The 15,291-nt window shown below is 39.8% G+C and overlaps 1 long non-coding RNA gene across 2 annotated transcripts; it reads right to left on the reverse strand.

The window, feature by feature from the left end:
* Positions 1-3,054: 3,054 nt before the first annotated feature.
* On the reverse strand, positions 3,055-14,705 carry LOC120526367. 2 transcript variants are annotated; one of them, XR_005633138.1, is made up of 4 exons: positions 14,590-14,704; positions 11,842-11,872; positions 8,425-8,452; positions 3,055-3,141 (listed from the first exon to the last, which is right to left on the reverse strand). It is a non-coding gene; the product is annotated as an uncharacterized LOC120526367 (long non-coding RNA). The 2 variants fall into 2 exon arrangements; XR_005633139.1 differs by lacking the exon at positions 3,055-3,141 and adding an exon at positions 7,719-8,102 and having other exon boundaries at positions 14,590-14,705.
* Between the last annotated feature and the right edge of the window lie 586 nt (positions 14,706-15,291).

The following is a 15,291-nucleotide window of genomic DNA, read 5'->3' on the forward strand; positions in this document are numbered from 1 at the left end:
TTTGTCTGTACGCCATGTTTTAGTGCAAATTCTATGTACGGCATTATATATGAAGCCCCAGATCTCCATCTTATTTAGAATCTGTGCCACTATTTGAAAACTGCAGTCCAGATGTGCCAGCCCACCAACCTAGAGGATTTCTTATCAGTTCTGCCAAGAAGAATGGAGAAGAATCCCTCCTGAACAATGTGCAAATCTGGGACATACTTACCCCAAAGGAATGATGGCTGTTATTGCTGCAAAAGACTTCTCAACAAAGTATGGATGTGCAGGGCTTGAATACTAAATGCAAAAACTAACTTTGGAGTTTTTCTTCTTCAGTTAAAAATCAACAAAAAATGGTTTATTTTGACTTTGGAAAAGTATTGTTTCAACATAAGAGTTCAAATTATAAACACTGAATGGATAAATATGTGTAAAAATCTTTAGTCATGTAGAAAATTAGGATAACTTTCAAGGGGATTGAACACTTTTGCATGGCACCGTAGAACATGTTGTACATGCACGTCCTCGCAGGCTCTGTCAAGGTGTGTAATAACCCTGTGAGGCAGGAGGGGGTGCTGCTGTTAATTCTATCATTTCCTTCTTTCCCCACAGTGCCCAGAAGAAGCTTGGAGAATGCATTTAGTTCTTCCTCTTCTGCTCCAGTCACCATAAAACCCCGGAGGGAGGCATTATTTTTGGCCAGAGCATCCAACGAAACAGAGATCTGCTAAGACCAAGAAAATGTCACTCTGCCTTTGTTTGATTTCTTATAGAAAAAACAGACACACACCAATGAGAGCTATTTTAGTTCTCTCTTCTTTGCTTTCTTCTCATCAGACAAATAAAAGTGACGACTTGTTGCCCCAAAATATCTTGATGTATTCTTCTGCTATCAATCCCATACCTGGCCAAACACTCCATTTCCATTATATGTCTTTCACTTTGGGGGTATGGCTCTCTCCCCACTGCTTTTCCTTCTTTCACTCTTCATTAAATCAAAGTTTAATTAAATAAATTAATAATATGCAAAAAAATTGTGCTTTAGAGATATCTCTCAAAAAAACTGAATTTTACAGAACATAACCAAGACATTTTGTGATGCACAATGCTGGAATGAAGTCTCTTTTGTGCCAGAGTCTGTCATCTCTTGCTATGCCAAATGTAGATATTACAACTAGTGGAATTGCAAAGTTCTACCATCGTGACAATTGTGAGTGCCATGGAGGACAGAAGGGCATCCTAACTGGGCGATGGCATAGCCACCTAACAAGATGGAAGATGCCAGGGTATGGATGAGCAGAAGACATAGTCCTGGAGCAGTTCATGCATAAGGTGGAAGTGGTCTGCTGGAGGAATCCCAGCTTGGACATCAGGAAGGAGGGGTTCATGAGAAATGGAATCTGGATGTGTAGCACTGTCAGGCTCCCTGGGTACAATAAGGGGGCGCTGTTGGGGAAAGACTGTCCTGGTTCTCAAACACCTCGGTGGTGCTCTCCGCAAGTCATGCTGGGTCACTGGAAGCCATTCTGGGTCCAGAATAAAGGAAGCCTGCTGCCTTACCTTGAGGAGTCAGAGCTGGGAGGCAGCGGGTGACACTCAACTGGAACTTCATTATTTGAAGGATTATTGGTTGTGGTTTATTGTGCTTGGAGGATTAAAAATCCATTATTTGAGCCTGTGATTGTGTTGGGCATTATTGGGTCTGGGGTTTGGAGGTTTTGGTGGCGCACCCTACTGGATACACTATATACATATAATTGTGTACTCATCTAAACCTTTACTTTCAAAATTATTTTTCATTCCAGTCCTTGGAAAAAAATAATTTGCCACCAGACACAGAGACAGCTTTCATTTTGTATACTGGATTGGGTACTGTCTCAAACAGAAGCAAAGGATAATTGTGAGGGCTTCTTTTAATATATATAAATGATCAGGACAGGGATAAAATCAATAAGCTGGTTAATTTTGCAGATGATAGCAAACTGGGAGAAATGGCAGACAATGAAGAATCAGTTAAATAATTGTTACAGAGGAATACTGGATAACACACCAGCTTGGGCAGATTTGAGTTAAATGAATTTTAATGTGCATAAATGCAAAGTATTAGAAGTAGAATGTAAAAATATTATATTCAATCCTGTATGCTTACCCTTCTGGGAATGGTTATGTGGTAACTTCCAAAGCTTTTGAAGCCCATCATCCTACACTGAATAGGATTATCTGTGTGCCACTAATATTCTGTGCTCTGCTTTCTGTAGTGCCCTCTGCCTCTGGGCTGAGTAGGTGCCTCACCAGAATTTTATGCAGCCAGGGATTCTGATGTTCCCCTGACAATACAAACATGGTGTGTGCGTGAGTGTGTCCTGTGATGGACGGTACCCTTTTCAGGGTTGGTCACTGTCTTGTACCTTGTGTTGACAATGCTGGTCCTGGTCACATTTGACTTTGAAATGGATACATCAAGCAGGAATTGTCATTTTATGTTACTTTATTAGCAGACATCTCCTAGATGCCTCCCTGTGGAAGTTTTATGGGCACAACCAGCTGTGTTCAGACCCCCAGGGAAGATCCAGAGATTGTTTAGAGGATTATATCTCAGACGGCCTGGAAACATCTTGGAATCCCACAGTATGAGTTGACAAGTGTGGCTGGGAAAAGGACGTGTGGGCTTCACTGCTAAGACTGTTGGCCCCGTGATCCGGCTTCAGATAAGCTGTGAAAAAGGAATGAATACATGCCAACTTAATGTTGGGGGCGATTTGGCTAAACTGAATGTGAAATTATATGCTGTTTTTATATCATTTAAGCAAACATACTGCAGTATTCAAGAAGAAAGCCAAGATCTTGGTATTAAGGTGTCAGCTTCTGACACCATCATCCTCATCATTAAAGGGGATTTGAAATCTCACTAAGGAACATAAACACAAGGTGTTTCCAGTGGTTCTATAATAGCCATCAAACTTGATCATTCACAGAAATATCTGAAATCAAAAGAATCCATAAGAGACATCATGGTGGACTGACAAATCTATGTTATCAATCTGGAATGAAAATAGAAGACACAAGGAATAGGTATGCATGACTACTTTATTCAAATTTGACTACACACTATTTCAAGTTATTAAAGTCTTCAGTGGATGCTTGACATCTCTTCATCTGAGAAGAAAAAAAGAAACAAAGATGAATGACCAGATATCAGCAAATGTACCAATTAAACATTCAATGAAAGGACTGCAGGACATCAAATGGACAAGAAGGCCAGTTGTCATCTGAGGGGATGAGACTAAGGAGCTAAGATGGGTTATGACACACAAGAGAATTGTTTTAACAACCGTAAGTAAAAATAAGTGAAACGATTCACACAAAATTGAATTTGCAGACAGAATAAGAAGCATAAAATAATTGACAAATGACAGGAGGCCACTCAGGCCAAGAAGCCTGTTTGTTTTGCTAATCCTTAAGCTGTCCCAACTCAGTGTGAAATGCACTGACTTGTGAAAGTATTCAGTTATATCCATTGTTTAAACAATTTATGGTGTTGTAGGCTTCATTTCCAATGGTCAAATTGTCCATTTTTCTCCATCAATCTACATCCAGTGACCCAAAACGATTAGAATTAGAAAACTTTTAAAAATCTAAAACTGAAATCTCTTGTATTTTCCTAGAGCACTCAGACAGTTTGCTGTGTTACTTCACATCGTGGTCAGGTTCATCCTGTTTGCTTTAGTGATCCTTGAGATGTGTGGAGAACTTGAGTGGAATCCACATGTGGCAAACTGAATGCATTGGACATAATTTGGAAAGACACACATGTGTCCCTGTGTATAGAAAGTCTCACAATTCACACTGCATGTCTGAACAACAACCAAGTCATGCAGTCCAAACATCTCTTTGTAGACCTCCAGAAACAAATTGTGGTGAAGCATAAATAATGGAGAAGTTATTCAAACCATTTCTAAAGCTATGAGTGTTACAAGTGACCTCAGGAAATGTGAAATGAAGAGGTTTTCAACCACCAGGTCTCTTCCTAAAGCTGACAGTCAGGCCAAACTGAGTGATGAGGCAAGAAGGATCTTGAAGAAGAGGAAAGTAAAAATCAAATGGTCATCTGCCGAGATGTGGGAACCTGTGAGAAGTACGACCACCTCAGCAGCACTTCATCCATCAGTCATTTATGGCAGAGATGCCTGACAGAAATCACACTTGAGTAAAAGGCGTATGACAGTTGAAAGTGCCCTTAAAGTTTGAGGAAAAAGATTTTCTGGTGGGATGAGACAAAAACTGAACTCTTTGAACCTGCCTGATACCATCCGTATGGTAAAACATGGTGGTGGTATCGTCATTTATGGGGATGCTTTCAAAGCCAGGGACAGGCAGACAGGTTAGAACTGAGGCAAAGATGAATGCTGCCAAATACAGAGAGGTCCTTGAAGAAAACCTGCTCCAGAATGCATGCCACCCCAAACTGGAGTGATGCTTCACTTTTCAGCATTACACTGACTTGAAACTTACAGCCAAAACAAAGCTGAAGTGGCTTCAGGACAAGTCTCTGAGTGTCATTCAGTGACCCATCCTAAGCCCACTTAAACCCAACATGAAGCAACAAACTGAAAAGAACTAAAGGCACCATTAGGAAAAATAGAAAAATTGAGTTAACCTCCTGAACATTAACCTTAAGATCGACTCAGGGTCGTAATTCTATGTAAATACGGTGTGACACACGTGTGCCATGGGAACGGCTTCAAGTCTCTGGTGGTGGTTATTCCTAATTGATTCACAGTGTGGCGCTATTTACTAACATTCTTCTTCGTCTTCCTCTGCTGACTGGATGATTGATAGCGCTACCACCACTGACATCACTTCCAGTGTACATCTACCTGGTTCTGCCTCTTTTTGCATGGCCTATATTTAATTGGACGTGTTGCCATCTATGTCCGTGAAGATGTTTTTTTTTCCCTTCTTTATATGCTTCTTTATTATCTGTGTTTTTCAGTTATATGTTTTTGCCTGTAGGTGGCCCAACTCTTTATTCTTGTTGGGGTTTCATCTAAAAGATGAAATAATACTGTGCCACAGAAAATAATTTTTCTGTGTGTCTACCAGTTTATGATAACATTCATGACATGGCAGAGACTTCAACCAAAAAAGACAATGGCAAATGAAAAGCCCTGGAGCAAGTTTTAGAACAGACTAATGTTGACCAATTGCTTGAATGGTGCAGTAGTGATGATGATGGGAATTGGTCATCAAGCGTTTACACCGAAAATGAAACTAACTCCTGTCTGGTAGATCCTGAACTGCCATATTTCAGTGATGTTCGTATTTGGCATCTTCTTCTTCTGACTGCAGATAATCCTGCTGAATTTCTCATTGCCCATTTATGGGTATCCCCGCTCTAAAGATGCCAGTAGATCCTGATTATCAGGACTATTTATGACTTGTCAATGACAGTCGGGTGGACTAAATAGTTGTTGAAGTGAACTGCTATAGTGAACATTGTCATAAAAGTCACAGCAAACCATTTGTTTGTCGTATTTGTTGACAGCCTGTCACTGCGGATGACATTTGGGTGTTTTTCAGTAATCTGATATAGCAGAACATACAGTAGTGGGTAAACCTGTCCAGAGATAGTGCTGGTGAACAATCATGTTGATACAGACATTCATTGAATTTAAGAGTGAATGTCATTTATCACTATGAAATACCTGCATTTCACTAATCACAATGACTATGATGAACTCCATCACTCAGAATGAAAACTATACAGACTTTGGGATGTGTATGAGGTGATCATCAAAAATGTGCAGAATGTGTATGTTTCCAATCGTGACTGCAGAATTAGAAAAAGTCTCTTTGGTTACAATTGAAGGCAGTCTTGGATAGAATACATCACATTAGAACAATCTGGATGAGAACAGGTGATTCAGGCCATCCAAGCTCACCAGTCCTATCCACTTAATTCTTCCAAAATAACATTGAGTCGAGTTTTGAAAGTCCCTAAAGCCCTGCTGTCTACCTCACTACTTCCTTATTTATTTCATGTAGCTGTGGTTCACTGTGTGAAGGAAAAACTTCCTAATGTTTATGCAAAATTTACCCTAAAATAATTTCCAGGTTTGCCCCTGTGTTCTTGATGAACTCATTTTAAAGCCACTGTTTCAATCCACTGGACTAATTTACTTCATAGTTTTAAAAAAACCTCAGTCTTGTCTCCTCTTCATCTACCATTGCTTAAACTGTAAAGGTTCAGCTCCTTTAATCTTTCTTCATAACTCATCCCCTGTAGCCCTGGACTGAGCTCAGTTGCTCTTCTCAGGACATTTTCCAGCACTGCTGTGTCCTTTTTGTAGCCTGCAGATCAAACCTGCACACAGTACTCCAGATGATGTCTTCCTTGGACTTGTACTCTACACATCAGGGCGCTATATAACCTGACACTCTGTTAGAGTTCTTAATACCTACTGAACACTGTCTGGCAGTTAGTGTTGAGTCTACTATGACTCCTAAATCCTTCTCATAAAATGCACTTTTAATTTTCAGACCTCCTGTTGTGTATTTAAACCTTATGTTTTTACTTCCTATATGTAATACTTTTATTTACTGTCATTAGATTACATCTGCCACAAATCTGCCTAAGCCTGTATGCTGTCAAAGTCCCTCTGTGATGGTTTGATGGATTCTTGATTATCTGTCAATTCACTTATCTTGATATTATCTGCAAACTTAAAGAGCTTGTTATTTATATTCATATCTAAATCATTTATATAAATTAAAAATAGCGGCCCAAGTGCTGATTCCTGTGGGACGTCACTCTTAGCATCACCCAATTCTGAGAAGGTTCCTCACACCATCACCCTCTTCTTCCTGTGTCTGAGTCAATTCTGCACCCATCTGCAGTACACACCACACCCTGAACTCCCATATTTTTTGGACTGATGCCCATATGGCACCTTCTCAAATGATTTCTGAAAGTCAGTATCAATAATATCATACGCTCCACTCTGATTGTATCCTGTTGTTGCCTTCTCATAGAATTCCAGCATGTTAGTGAAACACGACCTCACTCTTTAGAACCCATGCTCACTGTTCAGTAAAACTTCTCCCTTGTCATGTGTTACTCAACCTTTTTCTTAATATTTCCTTCCATGTTCTTGTTCTCAATGGAAACAATTTGGTTTTAAGTTTTACATTGTATGCCAAGGAAGTTCTATGAACATCTGAGACTGGATACTTTACAGAAGTAAAGGGACCAACTGAGATGGCAGGTAGAGTCAAAAAGACGTCTCTACATCATCTGTGCTGTCACTGATGGACTCTTTGCTTGTCCATGGTTACTGTATATTGAAGGGCAGTTTCTATTCTGCACCTGAACTGCGTGAGATTTTACTTTAAAGCAAAAACCGATGTATATGGCACTGTATGACTGAACTCCTTTGATATGCCTGGTTATTCCAGTCATGTGAATATGCCAAGCTGAAACATGGTGCAGCAGCTGTGCATCAAAAAGGAAAAATGAATGCAAAGAAGTGGACGGGCAAAAAAGACGTCTGCCTCCCACTCACTGTTCACAATGAAGCAACTGTCCATGCTCATGTTGGGGAAAAAAAGTGGAAGTAATCTGGCCACCATGGTAGGTGACAATAACACAAAATTTGCCATTGATCATGTGTGTCAGGCACTAACATTTTACCCTGTGTAGAGAGGCGAAATAAAGGTTCTGGAGAAAAGTAGACTTTTGTGCTAAGTTGGTAATAAAAACTGTTTAATTTCATTAAAAAGCAAGCAATGGAACAAAACTCAAGCACTTCAACATGTGTTTTCTTGTCAATAAATAGTCATTTCAATCAACCGTTTTAGATGGATGCATTTCTGGCTCATGGTTGAGCATAAGCCTTGTCAACATCTAAAATGAGATGCCATCCTCCGTGGATGGTCTCCTTTTATTTCAGACCAGAAGGGGCTTCTTTTGTTTCAGTGCCTTCAAGGGATGGTTACTCGTGGCTGTGAGGGAAGAAGGAAATAAGACTGGCAGCAGGAGCGCCCCCTCTCTTCCTGGGGTGGTATTACTTCATTTAGGTGAGCCTGGAAGAAGACACTCTGGTGTGCATGTGTGACTCCTGTCATGCAGAGGCAACATAAAAATATGTTACAAAAAAAATCTTTCAACATCTGCTTGAACAGTAACTATGTGTGTTGGTGACTGATTCAAAGCAAACTGCATGACAGATGTGCACTAAATCTGCACCATTACCTCAGTGGACTCAAGACTTGTCTTTTCTACTGTTATTATGTTGATATGCTTTTTTGTTGCTGAACATAAAGCTCAATCTCTTTTGACCATTTTTGTCACACTGAGGAGGTTAAGTAAAGTTGATGGGAATCACAGAGAATGAAAAGACAACGACAGAATCATATAGTGTCTCACACTCAGTGCCTTACCTTTACTGGTCATAACAAATGTCAAAGCCTGTAAGAGAAAAAAAAAGCATTAAAATGAAACACTCAGAAAAACATGTCCAGCATTCTGTTCAGGAAACAATTAAACACAAATAAATCAAACATATCTGACTGAAAATGTCTACATTTCAAGTGGACAAAAAAAAAAGCATGAATAGACCCAGGAAATACACCAACCACTAATAATAACAATAATAACACTTCTTTACATTTATATTGTGCTTTTCACAGCTCAAACTGCTGTACTTAGTGAGTGGGAAGCCACTTTAACCACCAATGTGACAGCAGCCACTTTTGTGCCATTACGCTCAGCACACATTAGCTGTTAGATGGTGAAGTGCTGAGAGATAGTTAGCCAATTAGAGACTGGGGATGAATATTGGGCCAGAATGACTAGGCCTTGATGGCCAATTTAGCCAGCATGTTAGAATACACCCTGCTCTTCATGAAGAATCTATTATAAGAGAATCAGGAGCTCAATTTTACATCTCATCCAAAGGACGGACCCACTGTTACAGAAGTAGGCAAATAATTAATGCTGTCACTGACTAGAGAAGCTTGCAGTTTTGGTTTTCCATAGGCTAACAGAATCTTCACCAAAGAGAAACACATATCCTCCATATGTCCTAATAATTATACACACAGTGCACTATTTCTACATTGCACTCCACTGACATTTTCCACTGTCTCTGATCTTTCCTTTGCAGTGTAACTTGCAGTTTTATGCAGCTTGTGTAAAATAACAAAATTGCTCAGTCATGCCGTAATAATATTGAATTGAAATAAAAAAGGGCTACCAGGCCAAGGATGGGCCCAACTATAAAAGTTAGTCCAGAATAAGCAGAGGAAGAACAAGATTGGGGAGGGGAAAGAAAAGTGTAAGTTAAAGGTGAAAGTTACTAAATGTTAGGATAATGACTGGGATTTGCCAGATTTGATGGTGTGATGGACAGCGCAGATGGGGCAATATGATGTAAGAATGCTGAGAGATAAACTATCAGAAATACCTGCTCCCCACTAGATGACAGTATCCCTTGGTGGTGCTACTTGTACAGATACCCGCAAAGAATACTGGCCTTGTAAGACAGGCTTGTTGATTTCCCTGGAGATGGCCAGGGGGTTTCTTCAGAGATTCAAGATCTCTACTTTGTAGAACTTCTGCTTGACCTCGACTCTCAGATCTAAGATAAAAGGAGCTGCTCAACTTCATCAAGGTAAGTCAGAGTCAGGTGTGGTGATGGACTGGGAGATCAGCATCAGCAGGAGAATTAAATCAGAGCAAGCAGCACCAGGGATAAAGTCGAGGAGATTTAAAATAAAGAGGCTGATGAATAGGGTTAGTAAGAAGGTTTAAAATGAAATGCAGTCATTTGAGAGTGTGGAGGAATGGTGGAATAAGAATAACAATGAGAAGATGAAGAGATGTTGGGATAAAATGACAGGAAGGACACACATGGGGATGTGATAAAGGCTAAGAAGGAGGCAAAGAAGACAATCAGGGAGGGAGGAGGATAAATAAATGAATTGGCAGACAAACAAAAAGGCAGTGGCAAGAACTCAGGTACAGACTTTGGAAAACGTGTATGAAAGATTGAAGAGAAAAGTAGAGGAACAAAGCATTTAGCATAGCAAAGAAAGAACAAGGCTGGGAAGGATTTTTGTCAGATATAGCAGATGAAAGATGAGCCAAGTGGGGTCTTAAAAAAGCATGATAAGATCAAGAATACATAGAAGAGGTTCTGTGAAAGGTTGTGGAATAAAGAAAATCCAAGGGTGCCATTTGGGGTTGGAGGACCAAATGAAGAACAAGCACCAAGAGTAAAGACGGAGGAACTAAAGGAGGCACTAAAAAGAATGAAGACTGGAAAAGCAACAGGACTGGATGACATAGCAGTAGAATTTTGAAACAGTTTAGGCAAGAGGGAGAAGATGTGTTGTGGGATGAAATGTAGAAGATCTGAACAAGTGAGAATACCAGAGGAATGGAGGTACAGTGTGATACTACTCATGTATAAAAAGAAGGGCGATATTCAGGATTGAGGGATAAAGCTGATGTCACACACAATGAAAAATTTTTAAAGGATTAAAGAGAGAAGACTTAGGGAAGAGACCAGCATAGTAGAGGAGCAGTTTGGTTTAATACCTGGGAGAGGAACAACTGATGCAGTCTTTACATAAGTTTTGCATATTGTGTTTACTGATGGAGAATGTACCACATCAAGAGGTCTGGAGGTACATGAAAAGTAATGGAGTACCTGAGATGTAATTGAGGATTGCATGTGAGGATTGGGCAGTAACAGGAGTACAGCAGGAGAAGAAGTTAGATGTGGCAGAAATTAAAATGTTAAGCTGGACGTGTGGAGTTACAAAGAAGGAAATGAGACAATCAGAGGTTACAACAAACATGGTAGAGATATCTACGAAAGTACAGGAAAGTAGGCTGAACTGGGATGGACATGTGACGAGGAGAGACAATGAATATGTGGGCAAACGAAGGATGGGGAAGGAAGAGAAATGAAGTATGCCAAAGTGGAGGAGGATGGATAAAGTAAAAGAAGACATGAATGAATAGGGTCTGACTAAGGAGGAGGTGCTGGACCGAGCTGCATGAAGATGGTTAATCAATCCCGCTCACCCTACATACAAGTGGGAAAAGATGAAGAGGGTGAGGAAGAAAGAAAGTAAGGAGAAACCCTAACATAATTGGAGAAGAGATATAAAAAATGGCTTATATCAGGTGACACTTTTTCAGCTGACAGATTTCCAGTAAACAGCTAAGGCCTGTCCAGGAAGACCCAGGAGATCACACTGTTCCTGTTTCATTTTATTTCATTATCTGTGCAACAAATATCTTGTTTGCCTGTTGTTACTGAAAGTTGCCAAAACAAGTAGGGGTTAATGAGATTGCTGCATTAGAAACTTGGCAGAACATTACGAGAGAAGATTCTCAGCTCCTGCTGATGTCTATGAATCGCAGATTTCAAGCAGTCATTGCATGTGAGGAATATGAGACAAAGTCCTAAATATGACGGCTTTAATAGACCTGCCATTGCTGAGTCACAAACATTACGGTGCACAGAAATTGAGTGACCATGTAGATATAGTGTTGTCATTTCTACGTGGTGTTACCAAAATGTATGAGAATCCACTAATGTGAAAGTCTACAATGTGCACTTTAATCACGTCTGAATTGTTTGCGTTGTAATTTTAAATTGAGGAACAGAGGGGGAAATCAAATAAAGATGTGTCTTTGTTCCAAACAGTACAGAGAGCACTATATGTGCTTTTCTGTAATCACAAAATCTCAAGGGAATTCATTACAAAACAAACCATATTAAACAATGAGATACAGTTCAAATTTGTATAACGTTCATATTTTGTAATGTATGAAATTCTTACCTTTTACACAGACTCTCTCATTCGGTTTGCCCTGAAAGAGAAAAATATGAGACTGATCAGAAGAGTAAAGAATTGGTTTTCTATATCAATGATAACTTAACATCACATGACAATCACTGGACATTGAGAATGAATTAAATTAAAAATAAAGAATCCCTGACTGGCATTCAGATGACTGAGAAACTTTCACAGCTTCTCCATTGAAGGTGCCTGTGTGTTTTAAAAGCCTGTGGTGATCAATTAGCTGCCATTATTTCTTGAATGTTGAAAGAATCAATGCCCCCGTAAAGACAACAATTGCCCCTTTCCAAAAAAAAAACAAACAGTGAAATCCCTTGAGAAGCTGACATGTTGAAAATTAAATGAAATGTAGACCTCTGGAATATCATCATCAACAGGTCAATTAATTTCACTTTTATGGAGGATTCAGAAAGTATTCAGACCCCTCCACTTTTTACACATTTTGCTCTGTTGCAACCTTGTGCTAAAATCAAGGATGGCATGATGGCGCAGTGGCAGCACTGCTGCCTCGCAGTAAGGAGACCCGGGTTCGCTTCCCAGGTCCTCCCCTCATGGAGTTTGCATGTTATCCCCAAGTCTGCGTGGATGGCCTGCGGTAGCTGGGATTGGCTCCAGAAGATCCACGTGACCCTGTGTTAGGATATAGCGGGTTGAATAATGGATGGATGGGTTGATTCTGAGATACTTTTTACGCGAGAAAAAAATTGAAGCAAGTGATTTGTAAAATGAATAAAAGGTCAGAAAAGTCTTTGAATCATCTGTACTTCACTCCATTGTAGAAGTCCTGGATAACAGAACTTCTGTGCCAGACAACCATTTATAGACAATACTCTAGTATTTAACCCTTAAACTGCCACATACCTTGGGGGTTGATGCACCCCCGGACACAAAATACTTTTTTGCTGGAATTTTTATGAAAACATCACAATTATACCAAGAAAAAATGAAATTTTAATGGAACACAGATTTTTTTCATGCAAAGATCATCACAATTACTGCAACACTGATCATGTTACACACTGCAATTGAACTGCAAAAGCTATAAAAAAAACTCCTGCAACAATCTATTGTCATATGCACACAGTGTAACTGACGCCATTGATGAAATTCAGTAAATCACTGAGCCAACTGCACTTGAACTGGCTGCACACAAGCACACAGAGGCCAACACTGATGCTGGCAGGCCAGTCTAGTGCAGCGGCTGAATTCCAGGGACAGTGATGCTGATTTGCCTGGATGGGGGGCGCCAGTGGTCATGAGATGGCTGCTCAACAAATGTTTGCCACGGACTGATCAGCTCTGGCATGATGGCAAATTGCACTGGGAACTGACTATAATTGTTTCCAGCAGTTTAAGGGTTAAAGGATAAACTTGGTATTTTCAATCTCTAAAGTATTTTGTCACAAACATGGTGCAGATGTGGACATGTTTGTTGGTGCCCTTCCAGGTCATTGAAAAAGTGCTGTATGCCCCCTGAAAAGTGATGACATGAAAACCTATTTTATTGTCGTCGACATGTAATGTGTGTAAAGCAAAGAAAATGTGGAAAGAGATCAAGTAAAGAAACAAAGAAATTCTAAAATGGCCTGGGTAAATTTGTTTAGGACCCCTAGGAAAAAAAAAAACAAATAAATGGATTTATGAATTTAATGAATTTTCTTGAATTTGTACCACACAAGTCTCTAATCATGCAATCAGTCATTCAGCTCATTTAAAAAGAGAAAAGTCATCTCTCTGCTGTGTGGTGTCATTGTGTGCCCCATATTGAACATGAACCAAAGAAAGCAAAGGAGAGAGTTATTTGAGGAGACGAGAAGTAAAATGATAAATACGTTTTAGGTCTAAAGTTGTTTTCTTTTTGCACGAGTAAAATTAGGCAATGAAGTTACATTTTCAAGGTGTGTGTTGTTAGCATACGTGCAGAGTGGTAGTGCTGAGGCTAGGAATCAGTGCCGGCATTGGAAAGGTTACCAGAAGTGATTCCACTCCATTTCACCCCTGAGTGAGGCCCTTAACCTGCAATTGCTCCATCCTGGGTATGACGTTAATCTGCATCCAGCCCTGCAAGGAGGTCCTCCAACCTGCAGGGAGATCTTGGAGGTTGGTGGCAGGATTAGCACTCCAGCCACCGTGAAAAACCACAAATTCTGCCACTCCAGGCATTAATTATGCAAGAATGGACTCACATCAGTCAGGAATGGGGCCAAAAGTTGGTTGACAGCATGCCAGGGTAAATTGCAGAGATATTGAAAATACCAACTCTTTACATAAACTTAATATCACTGTCAATAAAAGCCTTTGAAACTTAGGAAATGCTTGTAATTCTACTTCAGTATACAATAGTAACATCTGACATAAAGATCTGAAAACACTGAAACAGCAAACTTTGTGAAAATCAATATTTGTTCCACTCTCAAAACATTTGGCCATGACTGTACAACACAATAAAGTGTGCAGAAAGTGGAAGGAGTCTGAGCACACACTGAACCCACCATAATAACAACATAAAGAAAACCTGCAGATGTCAAATGTACACAAGTGCTGCTCTCCTGCTAACTTCATTGTTATATATACAATATGTAAAATAAAAAAATTGAAAATCAGAAAGAAATTCATTTAATTGATATGTCAGAAGGCCCTGCAATATCCCATTCAGGTTTAAAGTGAATGAGCTAAACCGACAAGAAATATGGAAGGAGTTACCTGGTAGAATTAATTAATACTCACCGCAGCCACCATTGCAACAAGCATAGCAACAGTGACGAGGAGGCAAACTGCTTTCACAGCAAACATGGTGGTTGTCAGAGATGGTGAGGTCTCGGGATCTCTAAATGCTGGGGAGTATTATGCACTTTTATATATTTAGACTATGTAAATACATCAGTGATAAAAGGTGATCTCACTAATTTGTATTGGTGTGTAACATGGCAACAGAATAAAACATTTGGCTCTTTATCAGTAATACATAAAATTTGACTATCTAGGACCTAAAGGTAGTTTTATTAAGCCACGTGTATATTACAGGAGTTTTTACAAAAGAAAATAAATTATACGCTTCAATATGCAGAAGTGGCCTTTACTTCTGAAGCAATCAAGGTAGAGACATAAGAAACAGTAAAATAAGTCAAAAAGACTGAATAAATCACCTAGTATGAGCTCATGCTATCAAATTTTCCTAAAAGCAGGTTTCAGACATAGTGAAATAAATGAAGATGGGGAAAGCAGTGGGCCTGACTGAAGTGGGAACCAAATGTCCTGTCCTGAGCAGTGGCTCAAGTGCAATAAACATCTGGCAGTACCCCTTGTGGTGCACCATGAACAACAGAGGGTTGTCCTCTTTGTGTGAACAGTAGGTGGCACTGCAGCACCCCAAACCACTAGGCACAACTACAGTGACACAAGTCCCGGATTCAAATAAACTGTTTATCA

The sequence above is a fragment of the Polypterus senegalus genome, chromosome 3, assembly GCF_016835505.1.
Source record: "Polypterus senegalus isolate Bchr_013 chromosome 3, ASM1683550v1, whole genome shotgun sequence".
In the NCBI taxonomy this organism is placed as follows: Eukaryota; Metazoa; Chordata; class Cladistia; order Polypteriformes; family Polypteridae; genus Polypterus; species Polypterus senegalus.